General features: G+C 46.8%; 1 long non-coding RNA gene across 3 annotated transcripts; it reads right to left on the reverse strand.

Moving 5' to 3' along the window:
• Nucleotides 1-3,587: 3,587 nt before the first annotated feature.
• On the reverse strand, nt 3,588-22,020 carry LOC130290748 (uncharacterized). Of its 3 annotated transcripts, none has more exons than XR_008847683.1 (3): nt 21,972-22,020; nt 4,627-4,770; nt 3,588-3,642 (listed from the first exon to the last, which is right to left on the reverse strand). It is a non-coding gene; the product is annotated as an uncharacterized LOC130290748 (long non-coding RNA). The 3 variants fall into 3 exon arrangements; XR_008847684.1 differs by lacking the exon at nt 3,588-3,642 and adding an exon at nt 3,653-3,773; XR_008847685.1 differs by lacking the exons at nt 3,588-3,642; nt 21,972-22,020 and adding exons at nt 3,653-3,773; nt 20,054-20,253.
• Nucleotides 22,021-22,031: the final 11 nt, after the last annotated feature.

A 22,031-nucleotide genomic window follows, 5' to 3' on the forward strand; every position in this document is an offset into this window, starting at 1 on the left:
TCCCTTGTACCTCGCCTATCTTCAGCAGCCAGAGAGGTGAGCCGTTGCTAGTGGATACGACCTGGTCACTACCGCCGCAGCAAGACCATCCCGCTTTGCGGCGGGCTCTGGTGAAAACCTGTAGTGTCTTAGAACCGGTCCACTAGCACGGTCCTCGCTATCCCTCTCTGGCACAGAGGATCCACCTCCTGCCAGCCGGCATCGTGACAGTAGATCCGGCCATGGATCCCGCTGAAGTTCCTCTGCCTGTTGTCGCCGACCTCCCCACACTGGTCGCCCAGCAAGCCCGACAGATTGCCCAACAAGATCACCAGCTGTCGTACTTGACCACCATGACTCAGCAACTCCAGTCACAGCTACAGCAGATTCAGTCTCAGCTACAGCAGCAGCAACCATCTCCTCCCCCAGCTCCTGCACCTCTTCCGCAGCGAGTGGCCACTCCTAGCCTCCGCCTGTCTTTGCCGGACAAATTTAATGGGGACTCTAAGTTTTGCCGTGGCTTTCTTTCCCAATGTTCCCTGCATCTGGAGATGATGTCGGATCAGTTTCCTACTGAAAGGTCTAAGGTGGCTTTCGTAGTCAGCCTTCTGTCTGGAAAAGCCCTGTCATGGGCCACACCGCTCTGGGACCGTGATGACCCCGTCACTGCCTCTGTACACTCCTTCTTCTCGGAAATTCGAAGTGTCTTTGAGGAACCTGCCCGAGCCTCTTCTGCTGAGACTGCCCTGCTGAACCTGGTCCAGGGTAATTCCTCCGTTGGCGAGTACGCCATACAATTCCGTACTCTTGCTTCTGAACTTTCCTGGAATAATGAGGCTCTCTGCGCGACCTTTAAAAAAGGCCTATCCAGCAACATTAAAGATGTTCTGGCCGCACGAGAGACTCCTGCTAGCCTGCATGAACTCATTCATCTAGCCACTCGCATTGACATGCGTTTTTCTGAGAGGCATCAAGAGCTCCGCCAGGAAAAAGACTTAGATCTCTGGCCACCTCTCCCACAGTCTCCACTGCAATCTGCGCCTAGGCCTCCCGCCGAGGAGGCCATGCAAGTGGATCGGTCTCGCCTGACCCTGGAAGAGAGGAATCGCCGTAAGGAAGAGAATCTTTGTTTGTACTGTGCCAGTACTGAACATTTTCTGGTGGATTGCCCAATCCGTCCTCCACGTCTGGGAAACGCACGCTCACACTCAGCTCTCGTGGGTGTGGCGTCTCTTGATGCCAAGTCGGCTTCTCCACGTCTCACGGTACCTGTTCGGATTTCCACTTCAGCCAGCTCTCCCCTCTCAGCCGTGGCCTGTCTGGACTCTGGAGCTTCTGGGAATTTTATTCGGGAGTCCTTTGTGAATAAATTCCATATTCCGGTGACCCGTCTTGTCAAGCCACTCCGCATCTCCGCGGTCAACGGAGCCAGGTTGGACTGTACCATACGTTTCCGCACGGAGCCCCTTCTTATGAGCATCGGATCTCATCACGAGAGGATTGAACTTTTGGTCCTCCCCAATTGCACCTCGGAAATTCTCCTTGGACTTCCCTGGCTTCAGCTTCATTCCCCAACCCTGGATTGGTCCACTGGGGAGATCAAGAGTTGGGGGTCCTCTTGTGCCAAGAACTGTCTAAAACCGGTTCCCAGTAACCCTTGCCGTAACTCTGTGGTTCCTCCTGTATCCGGTCCCCCTAAGGTCATTAAGGACTCTGCCTGCCACAGGAAATGCCCCTCCCCCCCTCCCAGGCAAGCTTCTGTGTCCCCTCATGGCCCTCGTCCTGGTGTCACACTGCCCCGTGCCAGGTCTCGCCCTCTGCCCTCTCTCCCCATTCCTACTCCTGCGGTTCTGCCTGCCGTTGAGGAATCCCTCCTTCCTTTCCCGGTGTCCTCATCCCAGGGGAGGCAGTTACCCGATAAAGAGAAGGGGAGACCTAAGGGGGGGGGTACTGTTACGCCTAGCGCTCCGGGTCCCCGCTCCTCCCCGGAGCGCTCACGGCGCCTTTCTCCCTGCAGCTCCCCGGTCAGCGCTGACCGGGAGCGCTGCCCTGTCATGGCCGTTGGGGATGCGATTCGCACAGCGGGACGCGCCCGCTCGCGAATCGCATCCCAGGTCACTTACCCGTTCCCGTCTCCTGCGGTCATGTGCTGGCGCGCGCGGCTCCGCTCTCTAGGGCGCGCGCGCGCCAGCTCCCTGAGACTTAAAGGGCCAGTGCACCAATGATTGGTGCCTGGCCCAATTAGCTTAATTGGTTCCCATCTGTTTCCTGGCTATATCTAGTCTCCTCCCTTGCACTTCCTTGCCGGATCTTGTTGCCCTAGAGCCTAGTGAAAGCGTTTTTGTGTGTTTATACCCTGTGTACCAGAACTTTGCTATCTCCCCTGACTACGAACCTTGCCGCCTGCCCCCGACCTTCTGCTACGTCCGACTTTGCTTCTGCCTACTCCCTTGTACCTCGCCTATCTTCAGCAGCCAGAGAGGTGAGCCGTTGCTAGTGGATACGACCTGGTCACTACCGCCGCAGCAAGACCATCCCGCTTTGCGGCGGGCTCTGGTGAAAACCTGTAGTGTCTTAGAACCGGTCCACTAGCACGGTCCTCGCTATCCCTCTCTGGCACAGAGGATCCACCTCCTGCCAGCCGGCATCGTGACAGGAGTACATGTCAGGATACTAAACAGGAATAATACAAAACCAAACTCCAAACATGGAGGAATACAGGTCAGGACTCTAAACAGGAACGTAAATACAGAGCACGGTAAAAGCAAGACTCACACTGTGAACACAGACTAAGATAACAAGGTAAAAGCAGAACGGACATAAAAAATCCTAAAAACCAAGCATATTAAAATCTATCATAAGCAGGACTATTAACCATAGTAAAAACTCAGACAATAAACATAGCAAAGCTAAAACAATAACCAGCCCAGAGTTCAGGAAAGCTCGGAGTTAAATAGCCACACCCAAGCTGTCTATGGCTAAGAGCTTTAACTATTCCCTAGCCAGGGAGAATTACAAATAAAACTGCCCAGCCACAACCCAGTGTCTGAACAGACACCAAAATAGAAAAACACAAAAATGGACATTACAAAAGCATTCTGAGATGATTTATCCTTTATAGTTTGACGCATCATAAACTATGTTTAACTATAAGTGCCCTTAAACACATGTAATGACTTATAAAATTACAATAAAAGGAGAAGCTTCATCATCAGATTATTTTTCGTCTTGCTATTTATTTTTCTTCTAGACCCTCTCACCCACAAATGCCGGAACTGACCTGTCCCTACACACTTGACTTCACAGCCTTGTCTGAACACCAGGAAGAACCTTTGTTTGCACTAGCTGGATCACCATGATTCACATCACTCCAATTGTTGTGAAGGAAAATGAGGCATCTTAGTTTTACGTACCTGATCATGTCAATAACCATGTTCCTTTAGACATGCAGATCACAAGAGGGCATATACTGCTGCCAGCTCACACTTCCTTCTGCTAACAATCACAACCCATGTCACAAGAGGCGGCAGAAGGGAAGTGTTGACCAATAACAAGAGCAGCATCAGAGCTTTAGAACCAGACATCATAATATATGTCATAATATTACCTACCGCCACTGCCGATTGTCCTGGAGTCTTCTACTGTAGAGTAGGTGGAGAACACCTGGCAAAGTGGAAGTTTGCATGAAAATCACAAACCATAGATAAACAGCTTTGTCCCTGCCCTGATAATTGTTCACTTCCTGACAGGAGCTTGAAGTTGGCTCAGTTATAGGTGTGGAGAGGTCACTGGAGCTGTAGAAGAAGGTTGTGGTGGTGATAGCGATGTGATCGGGCAAGGTCAGGACAACTGTAGGCGGCATGGTGCAACAGGACTGATGGCGTATCCTACTGTACCCAAGTAAGGGTGCATTCACACCACGGTTTGTGCATACAGTTGGTGTATGGTTTAGGGGCATTAAAACTGTATGAGTTATTACTGTGTGCAACCATATACACATATGGTTTTATATGGTTCTCATTACACTACAAAACATTACACTACATTTCACTACAGAACTCTAAAAAGCTGTGTGCTGTGTATATACGATTTTAAAACAGTAGACACAAATGTGGTAGGACCCAACTGTGCTAAAATGTCCTAAACCTTTCACTTTTTTAGTATGGTTTCTCAATGCCGGTCTATGGAAGTACAGTTCTATTATAGAGTCACCGTATACATAAACTGTAGTGTGAATGCACGTTAATTTTGCAATAAAACGAAAATATAGACATACATTTCATTTTCAATAAGTGTATATCCTCTCTATGCAAAAGCCAAATACCAGACCTTCGCAAAAGTGCACTAAAATAACATTACTAAGCAATACCCTAACTATGCAGAAATTCCCTATGGTGCCTACAAAATGTGTACAAGAAGACAAGCAAACCTCAAGGACTCCACCATTAAAAACGATGCATAATGTAGACCGTGCTTCAATTTAATACATTGTTTATTAAAAGTTAATGGATCAAAACAATAAATCAATAATAATGCAAGCACTAATAACAATAGACTATCACTGGGCCCTAGTGGTAGGTAGAATTTATATAGATATAATACTGTTAATAGAAAAACTGAAGAAAAGGACAGGCGTCCTGCACTCACCGCGTAAGACCTGGATATCTGGCTCCCATCTCGGGCTGCTCCTCTGGTAGGGACTTCAAGACAGCGTGGGGCACTCAGAGGCTAGTGCCGGCATGAAAAGGGGTACAATTCCTGGGGCATTGTTGTCGAATCTCCTTCACAGGTCTGAATAAAAAGACGAGTCCATGTAGCATTTTTGTGAAAACGTCCATACATGTTCCTTTCAATAACGAGACATAAACATGTGGGATTCATTACCCTGATAACTACATTTTTATCACATTCAATATACTTAAGTCGAAAGTATTCAAAATGACATTCAGAAAGTATTTTAACCCTTGAAAATTCAAAATCTTGTAGAGCCATTTTTTTTTATTTTTACAAGGGATAAAAGGAGAGAAATCCCCCCAAAATTTGTAATCCAATTTCTCTCAAGTAAGGAAATACTTCATATGTGGATGTAAAGTGCTCTGTGGGCGCAGTACGGGGCTCAGAAGGGAAGTAGCGACATTGGGATTTGGAGAATGAATTTTGCGGAAATGGTTTTTGGGGGACAAGTCACACATAGGAAGCCCCTATGGTGATAGAACAGCAAAAAAAAAAAAGAAAACACATGGCATACTATTTGGGAAACTACACCCCTCAAGGAACGTAACAAGGGGTACAGTGAGCCTTAACACCCCACAGGTGTTTGACGACTTTTTGTTAAATTTTGATGTGCAAATGAAATTGTTTTTCCCACTAAAATTCTGTTTTTGCCCCAAATTTTACATTTTTACAAGGGGTAATAGGAGAAAATGCCCCCCAAAATTTGTAACCCCATTACTTATGAGTATGGAAATACGCCATGTGTGGACGTCAAGTGCTCTGCTGGTGCACTGCCATGCACAGAAGAGAAGGAGTCACATTTGGCTTTTGGAAAGCAAATTTTGCTGAAATGGTTTTTGGGGGGCATTTCACATTTAGGAAGCCCCTATCGTGCCAGAACAGCAAACAAAACCTTACATGGCATACTATTTTGCAAACCACGCCCCTCAAGGATCATAACAAGGGGTATAGTGAGCCTTAAAACCCCATAGGTGTTTGTCGAATTTTATATTTGGACGTGAAAATGAAAAATTTGATTTTTTTTTCACTAAAATGCTGGTGTTACCCCAAATTTTTCATTTTCACAAGGGGTAATTAAAAAAATACCCCCAAAGAAAAAGCCCCCCAAAATTTGTAACCCCATTTCTTCTGAGTAAGGAAATAACCCATATGTGGATATAAAGTGCTCTGCGGGCGCACAACAAGGCTCATAAGAGAAGGAGCGCCATTGGGCTTTTGGAGACAGAATTTGTTTGGAATGTGCATTTACAAAGCCCCCGTAGTGCCAGAACAGTGGACCCCCCCACATGTGACCCCATTTTGGAATTTAATAAGGGGTGCAGTGAGCATTTACACCCCACTGGTGTTTGACAGATCTTTGGAACAGTGGGCTGTGCAAATGAAAAATAAATTTTTTCCAAAATTCTGTCAGACACTTGTGTGTAACACCAGAATTTTGGTTAAAATGTTTTTATTTTTTTTTCATTTTCCCATCCAACTTTAACAAAAATTTTTCAAAAACCTGTGGGGTGTTAAGGCTCACTATACCCCTTTTTACGTTCCATGAGGGGTGTCGATTCCAAAATGGGGTCACACATGGGTATTAATTTTTTTGCGTTTATGTTAGAACTGCTGTAAAATCAGCCACTCCTGTGCAAAATACCAATTTAGGCCTCAAATGTATATGGTGCGCTCTCACTCCTGAGCTATGTTGTGCGCCCGCAGAGCATTTTACATCCTCATATGGGGTATTTCTGTACTCAGAAGAAATGGGGTTACAAGTTTTGGGGGGCTTTTTCTCTTATTACCCCTTGTGAAAATGAAAAATTTGGGGTAACACCAGCATTTTAGTGAAATTTTTTTTTAAAAAATTCATTTTCACGTCCAAATTTAGCGAAAATTCGTCAAACACCTATGGGGTTTTAAGGCTAACTATACCCCTTATTACATTCCTTGAGGGGCGTGGTTTCCAAAATAGTATGCCATGTAAGGTTTGTTTGCTGTTCTGGCACGATAGGGGCTTCCTAAATGTGACATGCCCCCCAAAAACCATTTCAGAAAAATTGGCTTTCCAAAAGCCATTTCCAAAAGGCTCTAACAGGCTGGTGTAGACCCAACTTTTCTTTTCTATGCGGGGCAAAAGGAGAAAAAAAACCTTAATTTGTAACGCAATTGCTCCTGAGTACGGAAATATCTCATATGCGGCCCTAAACTGTTTCCTAGAAATACGACAGGGCTCCGAATGAGAGAGCGCCATGCACATTTGAGGCCTAAATTAGGGATTTGCATAGGGTTGCGTTGCAATTGCCTCTGCTACCAAAAATATTCTACACCAGTAATTCCCAAACAAGGTGCCTCCAGCTGTTGCTAAACTCCCAGCATGCCTGGACAGTCAGTGGCTGTCTGGTGTGGTGCCATATTTTGTGTTTTGCCCTCCAGCGAGCGGCGGGGACCTGGGTCTGATCGGGGATGCCTGTACGCCCTGCGTCTTCAAGAGGTTAATAATAAAATATAACATTCTGTATGCTACAGCCACCACAATGGGAACTTACTATAAGTACTCGCTACACATAATATATATATATATATATATATATATATATTTATATGTATATACAGTAAGCTCCATCTAGTGGTCACTAAAGCTCTAAATGTACCTATGTAGCTGTATGGGGGATAATAAAGTTCTGTTTTAGAATTGTTGACTTATGCAATGAAATGTTGGAACTTTAACCAACAAAAATAGGGTTTTAACAAATACCAAGAATATTCGGACTATAAGACACATAGGGCCCACTCCCTGGTCTGGACAACTCTAAGCAGGAAAAAAATGTATTATATATTAAGTAAAAACTTCCCAGGTGGTCTAAGAAAGTGGAGGGGTCAATGGGGGAGAGATATCATAACCTGTGTAAAGGAAGAGTGGTGCAGTTGTCCATAGCAACCAATCAGATCGCTTATTTAATAAAAAAAAATAAAAGAAGCGATCTGATTGGTTGCTATGGGCAACCGCTCCATTTTTCCTTTGCACAAGTTTTGATAAATCTCCCCCAACGTCAGCTCAGAAACAGCCGGGTGGCGACCACGGGGCCGGAGTATCGTGACATCACCCCACTATGCAAGTCTATGGGAGGGGGCGTGACGGATAGGGGATAAGATGTCTCAGGTCCGGAGTACCCCTTTAAGCTCTGAGCACCATTATCTACTGAGCAGTGAAACAAACTGCAAAGGTGCATGTAAAGTAAAGTGAAAGTGCATGTGTATATGTATCTCTGGCCTGGGGTCTATATTAGTTTATTTTTTATTTTTTATTATTCAACATTATTTTATTTTATAATCACATTACAAAATTTGACAATAAAACAATAAATGCTGAAAATTCATATATTTCATCCACCCCATCCCTCCAGAATGCTGGGAAGAGAAGAAAAAAAAAAAAAAACTTGCTCAATAAGGTGCCAAATAAACCTGCTCGATATGGTACCAGAACTATGGACTACCACGCCATCTTTTCTCCATCCTTCCCATATCATATCTGTTTTCTTCCTTTGTACAGGGTTGCCCCTTATCCTCAGAAGCTCATATACTTTCAACTTATGGACCAATTTTTCCCATTCTTGAATTGTAGGTGTTACGCCGAGCACTCCGGGTCCCTGCTCCTCCCCGGAGCGCTCGTGGCGTTCACCTCCGTGCAGCGCCCCGGTAAGACCCGCACTACTGTCTCCGGCGGGGATACGACCTGCGTAGCGGGACGCTCCCGCCCGCGGACCGCATCCCAGTGACCTCACCTGTCCGGTCCTCCGTCGACTCAGTCCCGGCACGCACGGCCCCGCTCCCTAGTGCGCGGGCGTGCCGGCTCTCTGCGATTTAAAGGGCCAGCGCGCCACTGATTGGCACCTGGCCCAATCAGCACTTTCACCTTTGCCCTCTTTATAAAAACCCACTTCCCCTTCCTAGCATTGCCGGATCTTGTTGCCTTGTGCCAGTGAAAGCGGTTTGTGTATGTTCCTAGCCTGTGTTCCAGACCTTCTGCTGTTGCCCCTGACTACGACTCTTGCTGCCTGCCCCGACCTTCTGCTACGTCCGACCTTGCTCTTGCCTAGTCCTTCTGCACCACGCCAGTCTCAGCAGTCAGAGAGGTTGAGCCACTACCGGTGGACACGACCTGGTTGCTACCACCGCAGCAAGACCATCCTGCTTTGCAGCGGGCTCTGGCGAATACCAGTAGCAACTTTGAACCGGTCCACCGGTCCACGCCAATCCCTCTCTGACACAGAGGATCCATCTCCAGCCTGCCGAATCCTGACAGTAGGTCATACCTCGGAGTGCCAAACCCGCAAAATCAATAGCTTCACACAAAATAACAATTTAGTAATTAAAATACTATATTTCCCAAATACCCGTGTTTCTCCTAATATCACATTTTGACAGAAAAATTCAAACTGTGCCCCAAGACTAATATTAACCTTATTTGGGATCTCCTTCCAAACATTACCGACTATAGAGCAACCCCAAATTATATACAAAAAAACTAGCTCCCTCCACCTGGGCACCTGGAGTCCCTCCAATAACCAAAAGCTACCAACTGTTTGGGAGAAAGGTATTTACATTATGTATAATCTCCCACTGCGTCAATCTGTACGTACTAATCACTGAAACATTACCCACATTTCTCACAATCTGTTCCCATTGATCCTCTGGGATGTCCCCTACCTCTTTAGCCCAAGACCTTCTAGCTTTCAGACTATAAACACTAACATATGCCCTAATAATCGCCTTATATATTTGAAATATCACCTTACTCCCCACCCTGACTTTAAGGATATTGTCACGATGCCGGCTGGCAGGTAGTGGATCCTCTGTGCCAGAGAGGGATTGGCGTGGACCGTGCTAGTGGATCGGTTCTAAGTCACTACTGGTTTTCACCAGAGCCCGCCGCAAAGCGGGATGGACTTGCTGCGGCGGTAGTGACCAGGTCGTATCCACTAGCAACGGCTCAACCTCTCTGACTGCTGAAGATAGGCGCGGTACAAGGGAGTAGGCAGAAGCAAGGTCGGACGTAGCAGAAGGTCGGGGCAGGCAGCAAGGATCGTAGTCAGGGGCAACGGCAGGAGGTCTGGAACACAGGCTAGGAACACACAAGGAAACGCTTTCACTGGCACAATGGCAACAAGATCCGGCGAGGGAGTGCAGGGGAAGTGAGGTGATATAGGGAAGTGCACAGGTGATCAGGCTAATTGGAACCACTGCGCCAATCAGCGGCGCAGTGGCCCTTTAAATCGCAAAGACCCGGCGCGCGCGCGCCCTAAGGAGCGGGGCCGCGCGCGCCGGGACAGGACCGACGGAGAGCGAGTCAGGTACGGGAGCCGGGGTGCGCATCGCGAGCGGGCGCTACCCGCATCGCGAATCGCATCCCGGCTGGAGGCAGTATCGCAGCGCCCCGGGTCAGTGGATCTGACCGGAGCGCTGCAGTGAGGAGAGTGTAGCGAGCGCTCCGGGGAGGAGCGGGGACCCGGAGCGCTCGGCGTAACAGTACCCCCCCCTTGGGTCTCCCCCTCTTCTTAGAGCCTGAGAACCTGAGGAGCAGACTTTTGTCTAGGATATTGTCCTCAGGTTCCCAGGATCTCTCTTCTGGACCACAACCCTCCCAATCCACTAAAAAAAAGGTTTTCCCTCTGACCTTTTTTGATACCAGAATCTCTTTGACGGAGAAGATGTCCGAGGAGCCGGAAACAGGAGTGGGAGGAACAGATTTGGGAGAGAAACGGTTGATGATGAGTGGTTTAAGAAGAGAAACGTGAAAGGCATTAGGAATACGAAGAGAAGGAGGAAGAAGAAGTTTGTAAGAGACAGGATTAATCTGACACAAAATTTTGAAAGGACCAAGATAGCGTGGTCCCAACTTGTAGCTAGGGACACGGAAGCGGACATATTTAGCGGAGAGCCATACCTTGTCTCCAGGGGAAAAAATGGGAGGAGCTCTTCTTTTCTTATCCGCGAACTTCTTCATGCGTGATGAAGCCTGTAAGAGAGAATTTTGGGTCTCTCTCCATATGATGGAAAGGTCACGAGAAATTTCATCCACAGCGGGCAGACCAGAGGGCAAGGGGGTAGGGAGGGGGGGAAGAGGGTGACGGCCGTACACCACGAAAAATGGGGATTTGGAGGAAGATTCAGAGACTCTGAAGTTATACGAGAATTCGGCCCATGGAAGGAGATCTGCCCAGTCATCCTGGCGGGAGGAAACAAAATGTCGTAAATAATCACCCAGGACCTGGTTAATTCTTTCTACTTGTCCATTGGATTGGGGATGATATGCAGAAGAAAAATTTAGTTTAATCTTGAGTTGTTTACAGAGAGCCCTCCAGAATTTAGACACGAATTGGACGCCTCTATCCGAGACGATCTGCGTAGGCAACCCGTGAAGACGAAAAATGTGTACAAAAAATTGTTTAGCCAACTGAGGCGCTGAAGGAAGACCAGGAAGAGGAATGAAATGTGCCATTTTGGAGAATCGATCAACGACCACCCAAATAACAGTGTTGCCACGGGAAGGGGGTGAATCAGTAATAAAATCCATACCAATCAGAGACCAAGGCTGTTCGGGGACAGGCAGGGGGTGAAGAAAACCAGCGGGCTTCTGGCGAGGAGTCTTATCCCGGGCACAGATAGTGCAGGCTCGCACAAAGTCCACAACATCCGTCTCCAGAGTCGGCCACCAATAGAAGCGGGAGATGAGTTGCACAGATTTCTTGATGCCCACATGACCTGCGAGATGGGAGGAGTGACCCCATTTGAGGATTCCGAGGCGTTGGCGTGGAGAAACAAAGGTCTTTCCTGGAGGAGTTTGCCTGATGGAGGCTGGAGAAGTGGAAATCAGGCAGTCCGGAGGAATGATGTGTTGCGGAGAGAGTTCAACTTCCGAAGCATCCGAGGAACGAGAGAGAGCATCGGCCCTAATGTTCTTATCGGCAGGCCGAAAGTGAATTTCAAAATTAAATCGGGCAAAGAACAGAGACCATCGGGCCTGGCGAGGATTCAGCCGTTGGGCAGACTGGAGGTAGGAGAGGTTCTTGTGATCGGTGTAAATAATAACTGGAAATCTTGATCCCTCCAGCAGATGCCTCCATTCCTCAAGTGCTAATTTGATGGCTAGAAGCTCTCGATCCCCGATGGAGTAGTTCCTCTCCGCCGGAGAGAAGGTCCTAGAAAAAAACCCACAAGTGACAGCATGCCCGGAAGAATTTTTTTGTAGAAGAACAGCTCCAGCTCCCACTGAGGAGGCATCAACCTCCAATAGGAAGGGTTTGGAAGGGTCAGGTCTGGAGAGCACGGGAGCCGAAGAAAAGGCAGACTTGAGTCGTTTAAAGGCGTCTTCCGCTTGAGGAGGCCAAGACTTGGGATCGGCATTTTTTTTGGTTAAAGCCACGATAGGAGCCACAACGGTAGAAAAATGTGGAATAAATTGCCTGTAATAATTGGCGAACCCCAAAAAGCGTTGGATAGCACGGAGTCCGGAGGGGCGTGGCCAATCTAAGACGGCAGAGAGTTTGTCTGGATCCATTTGTAGTCCCTGGCCAGAGACCAAGTATCCTAGAAAAGGAAGAGATTGGCATTCAAACAGACATTTCTCAATTTTGGCATAGAGTTGATTGTCACGAAGTCTCTGAAGAACCATACGGACATGCTGGCGGTGTTCTTCTAGATTGGCAGAAAAAATCAGGATATCGTCCAGATATACAACAACACAGGAGTATAAAAGATCACGAAAAATTTCATTAACAAAGTCTTGGAAGACGGCAGGGGCGTTGCACAGGCCAAAGGGCATGACCAGATACTCAAAGTGTCCATCTCTGGTGTTAAATGCCGTTTTCCATTCATCCCCCTCTCTGATGCGGATGAGATTATAAGCACCTCTTAAGTCCAGTTTAGTAAAGATGTGGGCACCTTGGAGGCGATCAAAGAGTTCAGAGATGAGGGGTAGGGGGTAGCGGTTCTTAACCGTGATTTTATTAAGACCGCGGTAGTCAATGCAAGGACGTAGGGAGCCATCTTTTTTGGACACAAAGAAAAATCCGGCTCCGGCAGGAGAGGAGGATTTACGGATAAAGCCCTTTTTTAAATTTTCCTGGACGTATTCAGACATGGCAAGAGTCTCTGGGGCGGACAGAGGATAAATTCTGCCCCGGGGTGGAGTAGTGCCCGGGAGGAGGTCGATAGGACAATCATAAGGCCTGTGAGGAGGTAGAGTCTCAGCTTGTTTTTTGCAAAAAACATCCGCAAAGTCCATATAGGCCTTAGGGAGACCGGTTACTGGAGGAACCACAGAGTCACGGCAAGGGTTACTGGGAACCGGTTTTAGACAGTCCTTGGAACAAGAGGGCCCCCAACTCTTGATCTCCCCAGTGGACCAATCCAGGGTTGGGGAATGAAGTTGAAGCCAGGGAAGTCCAAGGAGAATTTCAGAAGTGCAATTGGGGAGGACCAAAAGTTCAATCCTCTCGTGATGAGATCCGATGCACATTAGAAGGGGCTCCGTGCGGAAACGTATGGTACAGTCCAATCTTTCATTGTTTACACAATTGATGTAAAGGGGTCTGGCGAGACTGGTCACTGGGATGTTGAACCTGTTGACGAGAGAGGCCAAAATAAAATTTCCTGCAGATCCAGAGTCCAAGAAGGCCATAGTAGAGAAGGAGAAGGCAGAGGCAGACATCCGCACAGGCACAGTAAGACGTGGAGAAGCAGAGTAGACATCAAGGACTGTCTCACCTTTGTGCGGAGTCAGCGTACGTTTTTCCAGGCGGGGAGGACGGATAGGACAATCCCTCAGGAAGTGTTCGGTACTAGCACAGTACAGGCAGAGATTCTCCATGCGGCGTGTCCTTTCTTGAGGTGTCAGGCGAGACCGGTCGACCTGCATAGCCTCCACGGCGGGAGGCACAGGAACGGATTGCAGGGGACCAGAGGAGAGAGGAGCCGAGGAGAAGAAACGCCTCGTGCGAACAGAGTCCATATCTTGGCGGAGCTCCTGACGCCTTTCGGAAAAACGCATGTCAATGCGAGTGGCTAGGTGAATGAGTTCATGTAGATCAGCAGGGATTTCTCGTGCGGCCAGAACATCTTTAATGTTGCTGGATAGGCCTTTTTTAAAGGTCGCGCAGAGGGCCTCATTATTCCAGGATAATTCTGAAGCAAGAGTACGGAATTGTACGGCATACTCGCCAACGGAAGAATTACCCTGGACCAGGTTCAACAGGGCAGTCTCAGCAGAAGAGGCTCGGGCAGGTTCCTCAAAGACACTTCGGATTTCCGAGAAGAAGGAGTGTACAGAGACAGTGACGGGGTCATTGCGGTCCCAGAGCGGTGTGGCCCATGACAGGGCTTTTCCAGACAGAAGGCTGACTACGAAAGCCACCTTAGACCTTTCAGTGGGAAACAGGTCCGACATCATCTCCAGGTGCAGGGAACATTGGGAAAGAAAGCCACGGCAAAACTTAGAGTCCCCATCAAATTTATCCGGCAAGGATAGGCGTAGACCAGAAGCGGCCACTCGCTGCGGAGGAGGTGCAGGAGCTGGCGGAGGAGATGATTGCTGAAGCTGTGGTAGTAACTGCTGTAGCATAACGGTCAGTTGAGACAGCTGTTGGCCTTGTTGCGCTATCTGTTGTGACTGCTGGGCGACCACCGTGGTGAGGTCGGCGACAACTGGCAGAGGAACTTCAGCGGGATCCATGGCCGGATCTACTGTCACGATGCCGGCTGGCAGGTAGTGAATCCTCTGTGCCAGAGAGGGATTGGCGTGGACCGTGCTAGTGGATCGGTTCTAAGTCACTACTGGTTTTCACCAGAGCCCGCCGCAAAGCGGGATGGACTTGCTGCGGCGGTAGTGACCAGGTCGTATCCACTAGCAACGGCTCAACCTCTCTGACTGCTGAAGATAGGCGCGGTACAAGGGAGTAGGCAGAAGCAAGGTCGGACGTAGCAGAAGGTCGGGGCAGGCAGCAAGGATCGTAGTCAGGGGCAACGGCAGGAGGTCTGGAACACAGGCTAGGAACACACAAGGAAACGCTTTCACTGGCACAATGGCAACAAGATCCGGCGAGGGAGTGCAGGGGAAGTGAGGTGATATAGGGAAGTGCACAGGTGATCAGGCTAATTGGAACCACTGCGCCAATCAGCGGCGCAGTGGCCCTTTAAATCGCAAAGACCCGGCGCGCGCGCGCCCTAAGGAGCGGGGCCGCGCGCGCCGGGACAGGACCGACGGAGAGCGAGTCAGGTACGGGAGCCGGGGTGCGCATCGCGAGCGGGCGCTACCCGCATCGCGAATCGCATCCCGGCTGGAGGCAGTATCGCAGCGCCCCGGGTCAGTGGATCTGACCGGAGCGCTGCAGTGAGGAGAGTGTAGCGAGCGCTCCGGGGAGGAGCGGGGACCCGGAGCGCTCGGCGTAACAGATATATTCCATTAATTCATTATTTTGTGTAGAAAATAAACTCTTATCCTGTGTATATTCCAAAGCATGCCTTACTTGTTGATACCTAAAAAAGGGAACTTGTTTTTACCCCGTATCTATTTTGTATTTCTTCAATACAGTGGTCCCTCAAGTTACAATATTAATCGGTTCCAGGACGACCATTGTATGTTGAAACTATTGTATGTTGAGACCAGAACTCTATGGAAACCTGGTAATTGGTTCTAAAGGAACCAAAATGTCATCCAAAAATAGGAAAAAAAGTGAGGATTAAAGAAAAATAAGTAGATAACTAATACAGATAAAGCAAATCCTTATATATAAAAGTAAGAAAGATTAGCTGTGAGCTGTAAATCACTGTCTATGTCAGTGTTTCCCAAGCAGGGAGCCTCCAGCTGTTGCAAAACTACAACTCCCAGCATGCCCGGACAGCCAAAGGCTGTCCGGGCATGCTGGGAGTTGTAGTTTTGCAACAGCTGGAGGCTCCCTGCTTAGGAAACACTGGTCTATGTAGAGGACAGGAGCTTCTTCAGGGTCCTGTACAGTACACAATGTCCTAAAAAAGTAACATGGAGCCGCCCTCACCTGGTGTCCAAAGGAGCAGGTAACCCAGGTACAGGTGAAGAGTACAGAACATGTAATACCTCCCTGTACTGTAGGGGGCACTACCAGACACCAGTCAGTGCATACACTTCAGTAATACAGGTAAAGAGTACAGAACATGTAATACCTCCCTGTACTGTAGGGGGCGCTACCAGACACCAGTCAGTGTATACACTTCAGTAATACAGGTAAAGAGTACAGAACATGTAATACCTCCCTGTACTGTAGGGGGCGCTACCAGACATCAGTCAGTGCATACACTTCAGTAATACAGGTAAAGAGTACAGAACATGTAATACCTCCCTGTACTGTAGGGGGCACTACAGACACCAGTTAGTGCATGCACTTCAGTAATACAGGGGTTTTACCAGTAAACTGCCCATTCTGATTGGTCGGTTCTTCCGGCCATTGACAGGTATCACAGATCTGGACTGTCCGTACATTGTATGTTGAGTCTGGTTTCAACTTACAATGGTTCAGAAAAGACCATTGTATGTTGAAACTAGTGTATGTTGAGGCCATTGTAAGTTGAGGGATCACTGTGCTTAGGAGATTCCCCCCTTCCACCAGCTGTGCAATATATTTACCGTAATCCCATATTTAACCCAAAGAGCTGAGTCGGGAATAGTCACGAATTCTTTCAATCTAACATTATCCCAAATCGGTGTAAAAACCGTGCACTCCTGAATTTTACACGCCCTCTTAAATAATTTCCACCCCTTACCTAACATTCTACCATAAGAAAAGGAGTTATCCATACGATTATCTTCCTACTCCTCTATCACTGAGGTGCTATTATTAATTAGTGAGGGAGGACAGTAAACAGAACTAACATAGAGCTGCCAGTGAACTATATCTTTTATAATCCTGGACAAAAAATAAGCTTTAAAATTTGGCATGGACATTCCCTCTTCCCCATTCATAGTACACAATATCTCATATTTCAATCGGGGGCATCCTTCACCATATACAGTGATCCCTCAACTTACAATGGCCTCAACATACAATAGATTCAACATACAATGGTCTTTTCTGGACCATCGTAAGTTGAAACCAGACTCAACATACAATGGTACGGACAGTCCAGATCTGTGAAACATGTCAATGGAATGGGCAGAATGGGCATTCACTGGTAAAACCCCTGTATTACTGAAGTGTATGCACTGACTGATGTCTGGTAGCGCCCCCTACAGTACAGGGAGGTATTACATGTTCTGTACTCTTTATCTGTATTATTGAAGTGTATGCACTGACTGATGTCTGGTAGCGCTTCCTACAGTACAGGGAGGTATTACATGCTCTGTACTCTTTACCTGTATTACTGAAGTGTATGCACTGACTGGTGTCTGGTAGCGCCCCCTACAGTACAGGGAGGTATTACATGTTCTGTACTCTTTACCTGTGCCAGGGTCACCTGCTCCTTTGGACACCAGGTGAGGGAGACTCCATGTTACTTTTTTAGGACACTGTGTGTTCTGTACAGGACCCTGAAGAAGCTTCTGTCCTCTACATAGACCAGTGTTTACCAAGCAGGGAGCCTCCAGCTGTTGCAAAACTACAACTCCCAGCAAGCCCGGACAGCCTTTGGCTGTCCGGGCATGCTGGGAGTTGTAGTTTTGCAAAAGCTGGAGGCTCCCTGCTTGGGAAACACTGACATAGACAGTGATTACAGCTCCCAGCAGATCTTTATTACTTTTATATGTAAGGATTTGCTTTATCTATATTAGTTATCTACCTATTTTTCTTTAATCCTCACTTTTTCCTATTTTTGGATGACATTTTGGTGGCTTCAGAACCAATTACCAGGTTTCCATAGAGTTCTGGTCTCAACATACAATGGTCTCAACATACAATGGTCGTCCCGGAACCTATTAATATTGTAACTTGAGGGACCACTGTACATTTATTTAACATTCGGTGAAAATGGTTAAATCAGGTTCCTGTAATCCATACAGGGGAACTGTTCAGGATAAACAATACCTGGGGTACGACTATAATTTTAATAAGAGCCATACCATCGGCCAATGAAAGGGGCATTCTCTCCCAGATTTAGCTTCTTATCCAGTGGTAATATACATGACTTGCTCCAATTTATTTCCAGCCCGGATCTGTATCCAAACACCGAGAAAGCATTTATAATCAAAGGAACTGCCCTAACAGGATTTTGTATAAATAGGAGCCAGTCATCGGCGTATAAAGCCATTATATTGTCATCTCCCTTCGGCTAAGTCTCCACTTGGTTTTTTGCACTGTGTTTTTAGGGATTAAAAAAACGCCTGAAAAATCGCCAGTGCAAGTGACGTCATCATGCGTTTTTTCTTGCGTTTTTTCTGGCATTTTTTCTGGCGTTTTTTTCATTTGTGTGGAAATGGCACCTTGGCATTTTTTTTTTGGTACCCAAAATTTCTTGGGTACCAAAAAAAAAAAAAGGATGCAGCAGTGATGGAAATTTTTTTATTAAACGCAATGTATATATTTTATAACCCAATTTTTTTTATTTTTTTAATAAAGTGTGTGTTTCACTTTTTTTTTAAAATACATTTTAAAAATGTTTTATGTAGTACTACTACTCCCAGCATGGAACAGACTGTTCCATGCTGGGAGTGATAGTACCTGTACTATAGACATATATCGTCCATAATATAGCAGAGAAGCGAGCGGGTCTATACATCGCCCTCTCTGCACTATACTCCGGCCACTGATGTCAACAGAAATTCATATTTCCCACCCAGAGCTGTGATTGGCCGGATGGTTTCAGCCAATCACAGCTCTGAAGAAAAGATGAATGAGTGGCCGGCCCGGAGTATAGTGCAGAGCAGAGATGCGAGCGATGTATACAGCCGCTCCATCTCTGCTATAGACAGGACGATCACAGAGGGTGTCAGTAGTGACATCCACTGTGATGTGTCCTTAAGCAGGCACTACTACTCCCAACATGGGGCACACTGTGCTCCACCATGCTGGGAGCTGTAGTACCTGTATTAATAGACAGATCGCAGTGAGTGTAACTTCTGACACCCGCTTCGATCTGTCTATTAATGCAGGTACTACAGCTCCCAGCATGAGGCAGCGTGTGCTCCATGTTGGGAGTAGTAGTAGCTGCAGTTATGGAAAGATCACAGCGGGTATCACTCCTGACACCCGCTGTGATGCTCCTGTATAATGTATAGAAGTGGCTGCTCTCCTATGGTCCCCTGCACGGCCGTATATATACACATGTTCCTATTTCTCACAGAGAGCTGTGATTGGCTGGAACCATCTGGCCAATCACAGCTCTGCGGGAAATATGAATAAGTGTATATATACGTAAGTGCAGGGGACCATAGAAGAGCGGCTGCCGCATCTATATATTATACAGAAAGATTGCAGCAGGCGATCTGTCTATTAGTACAGGTAGTACTACTCCCATCATGGAACAGTGTGTTCCATGCTGGGAGTAGTAGTACTAACTAAAAAAAAATAAAAAAAATAAAGCAAAAAAGTGAAAAACACACACACAATACATTTGTATAATTGTCGGCTACATTTTTATTTCCCCGCACGCATAAATTGATCCCTGTTTAAAAAGTAATAGTTTTTTTTTTTTTGCAATAATATACATTTCGTTACATACAATTTTTTCCTTCACTACTGTATATTTGTGAATTTTTTTTTTAATGGTACCCTACGAAATGTTATTAAAAACAGCTATCTACATCACTTTTTTGGATCGCTATAGTCCAAAAAAAATTAAAAAGCGCCTGCAAAAACGCCAAAGTTAAAATCCACATAGCGTTTTTCTTGGCGTTTTCTCACTCCCATAGACTTCTATTGGAGCAAAACGCCACGATTTTGACAAAAAACACCGGTTTGAGGGAACTACAGTGTTTTTTTTCAAAACGCCAAAGAGCAGAAAAAAACGCAGAAAAAGTGAAAAACTCCAAAAGGATTAAAAAAACACCAAAGTGAAAAAACTCAAAGTGGAATTCGAAATTTGCGATTTCTCATTGACTTACAGCCAAAAAAACTCCATGCGGCAGAATTGGCATTTTTCTTTGCGTTTTGCAAAAAAAAAAAAAAAAAAAACATGTGGAAACTTAGCCTTCAACTGAAAACCCCTTATTCCAGAGAGTTCCCTTACAAACAATACAAAGGGCTCGACATACAGAGCGATTAAACAAAGGGGACAAGGGGCACCCTTGACGGGTGCCCCTTGTTAAGTTAAATGCAATGGATGGCGAGTTCCCCAGAACTATACTCGCTCTAGGTGCCACATAGAGAAGCTTTTCCAACTAATATACAAATACCTCCACTCCACCCTTATGCTTCGGTGGACGGAGTAGTTTATCATGTCAGCCAACGAATGGCGTCTCCCCGGGGTCCATATTAGTTTAGTGGTCTAGGCTGCAACCTATATGTATTTCTGGTTTGGGGTCTTAATTTATTCTATTTTTATTGGGGAGGTCTGGGCTGAGGACTATATATGTGTTTCTGGTATCAAAGTCTGTATTAGTTTAGGGGGTCTGGTTTGCGATTTGTTTTTATTTTGACGTCTGGGGTCTCTCTCTATATATATATCTGGTCTGTTTGTATTTTGGGGACTGTGCACGGTCTGTGGGTTCTGTTTGTATTTTGGGGACTGTGCACGGTCTGTGGGTTCTGTTTGTATTTTGGGGACTGTGCACGGTCTGTGGGTTCTGTTTGTATTTTGGGGACTGTGCACGGTCTGTGGGTTCTGTTTGTATTTTGGGGACTGTGCACGGTCTGTGGGTTCTGTTTGTATTTTGGGGACTGTGCACGGTCTGTGGATTCTGTTTGTATTTTGGGGACTGTGCACGGTCTGTGGGTTCTGTTTGTATTTTGGGGACTGTGCACGGTCTGTGGGTTCTGTTTGTATTTTGGGGACTGTGCACTGTCTGTGGGTTCTGTTTGTATTTTGGGGACTGTGCACGGTCTGTGGGCTCTGTTTGTATTTTGGGGACTGTGCACGGTCTGTGGATTCTGTTTGTATTTTGGGGACTGTGCACGGTCTGTGGGTTCTGTTTGTATTTTGGGGACTGTGCACTGTCTGTGGGTTCTGTTTGTATTTTGGGGACTGTGCACTGTCTGTGGGTTCTGTTTGTATTTTGGGGACTGTGCACGGTCTGTGGGCTCTGTTTGTATTTGGGGGTCTGGTGTAGAGTTTATTTGTATTTCTGGTCTGTTTTTATTTTGGGGTTTAGACTAAAGTCTATATATATTTCTGGTTTGAGGGTTTGGTGACTGGTCTGCCTTCTGTTTTTATTTCGAGGTCTGGTCTGTTTGTATTTTGGGGTCTATATTTATTTCTGGTCGGGGGTCTGTATTTGTTTAGTGGGTCTGGATTGCGGCCTTTTTTTTTATTGTAATCTCTGGGGTCTATATAGTGGTCTAAGGTCTAAATGTGTCTCTGGTCTGTAGTCTGTTTTTATTTTGAGGTCGTAGGTCTATATGTATTTCTGGCCTGAGGTCTGTCTGTATTTTGGGGTCTATAGGGGAGATTTATCAAACCTGTGCAGAGGAAACGTAAAGCAGTTGCCCATAGAAACCAATCAGATCGCTTCCTTCATCATTTAGAAGCCTTTTTAAAAATGAAAGAAGCGATCTGATTGGCTACCGGCAATTGCTCCACTTTTCCTCTGCACAGGTTTTGATAAATCTCCCTCTATATGTATTTGTGGTCTGGGGTCTGTATTTGTTTAGGGGATCTGGTCTGAGCAACGCATCACAACCCCCGCACGAAACGTGGGCTGCCACGCCACTTCCATATAGCTCTCCCATACAGCGTGGCAGCCCTCGCTTTGGGCGGGGGTCGTGACGCGCTGCTCTTGGGGGGAGCCAAAGCTCCATACAGATCACTGGGGGCCCCATCGGCGGGACCACCACAATCTAAAACTTATCCCCTATACTGCACATATGGGATACGTTTTTCACCACAATACTTCGCCTGTGCACAGAAAAAGTTGACTAGTTGCCCATAGCAACCAAGCAAATGGCTCCTTTCATTTTTCAGAGGCTTTTTTTTTTTTTAAATAAAAGAAACAATCTGGTTGCTATGGGCAACTGAACTTTATCTCTCCACAGGTTTTGATAAATCTCTCCCTATATGAATGTATTTTTGGTCTCTGATCTTCTTTTATAACTCCATCCGTCAATCACTCCTCGTCGGTCATCACGTGACCCCCCCTCCACCTCCCGCCTCATAACCTTCACGCTGTCTCCTGCCGGCAGCCAATCACGTCTCTTCTTACATTCAGCACTTAGATG

This window comes from Hyla sarda, chromosome 9 (genome assembly GCF_029499605.1).
Source record: "Hyla sarda isolate aHylSar1 chromosome 9, aHylSar1.hap1, whole genome shotgun sequence".
NCBI classification, from domain to species: domain Eukaryota; kingdom Metazoa; phylum Chordata; class Amphibia; order Anura; family Hylidae; genus Hyla; species Hyla sarda.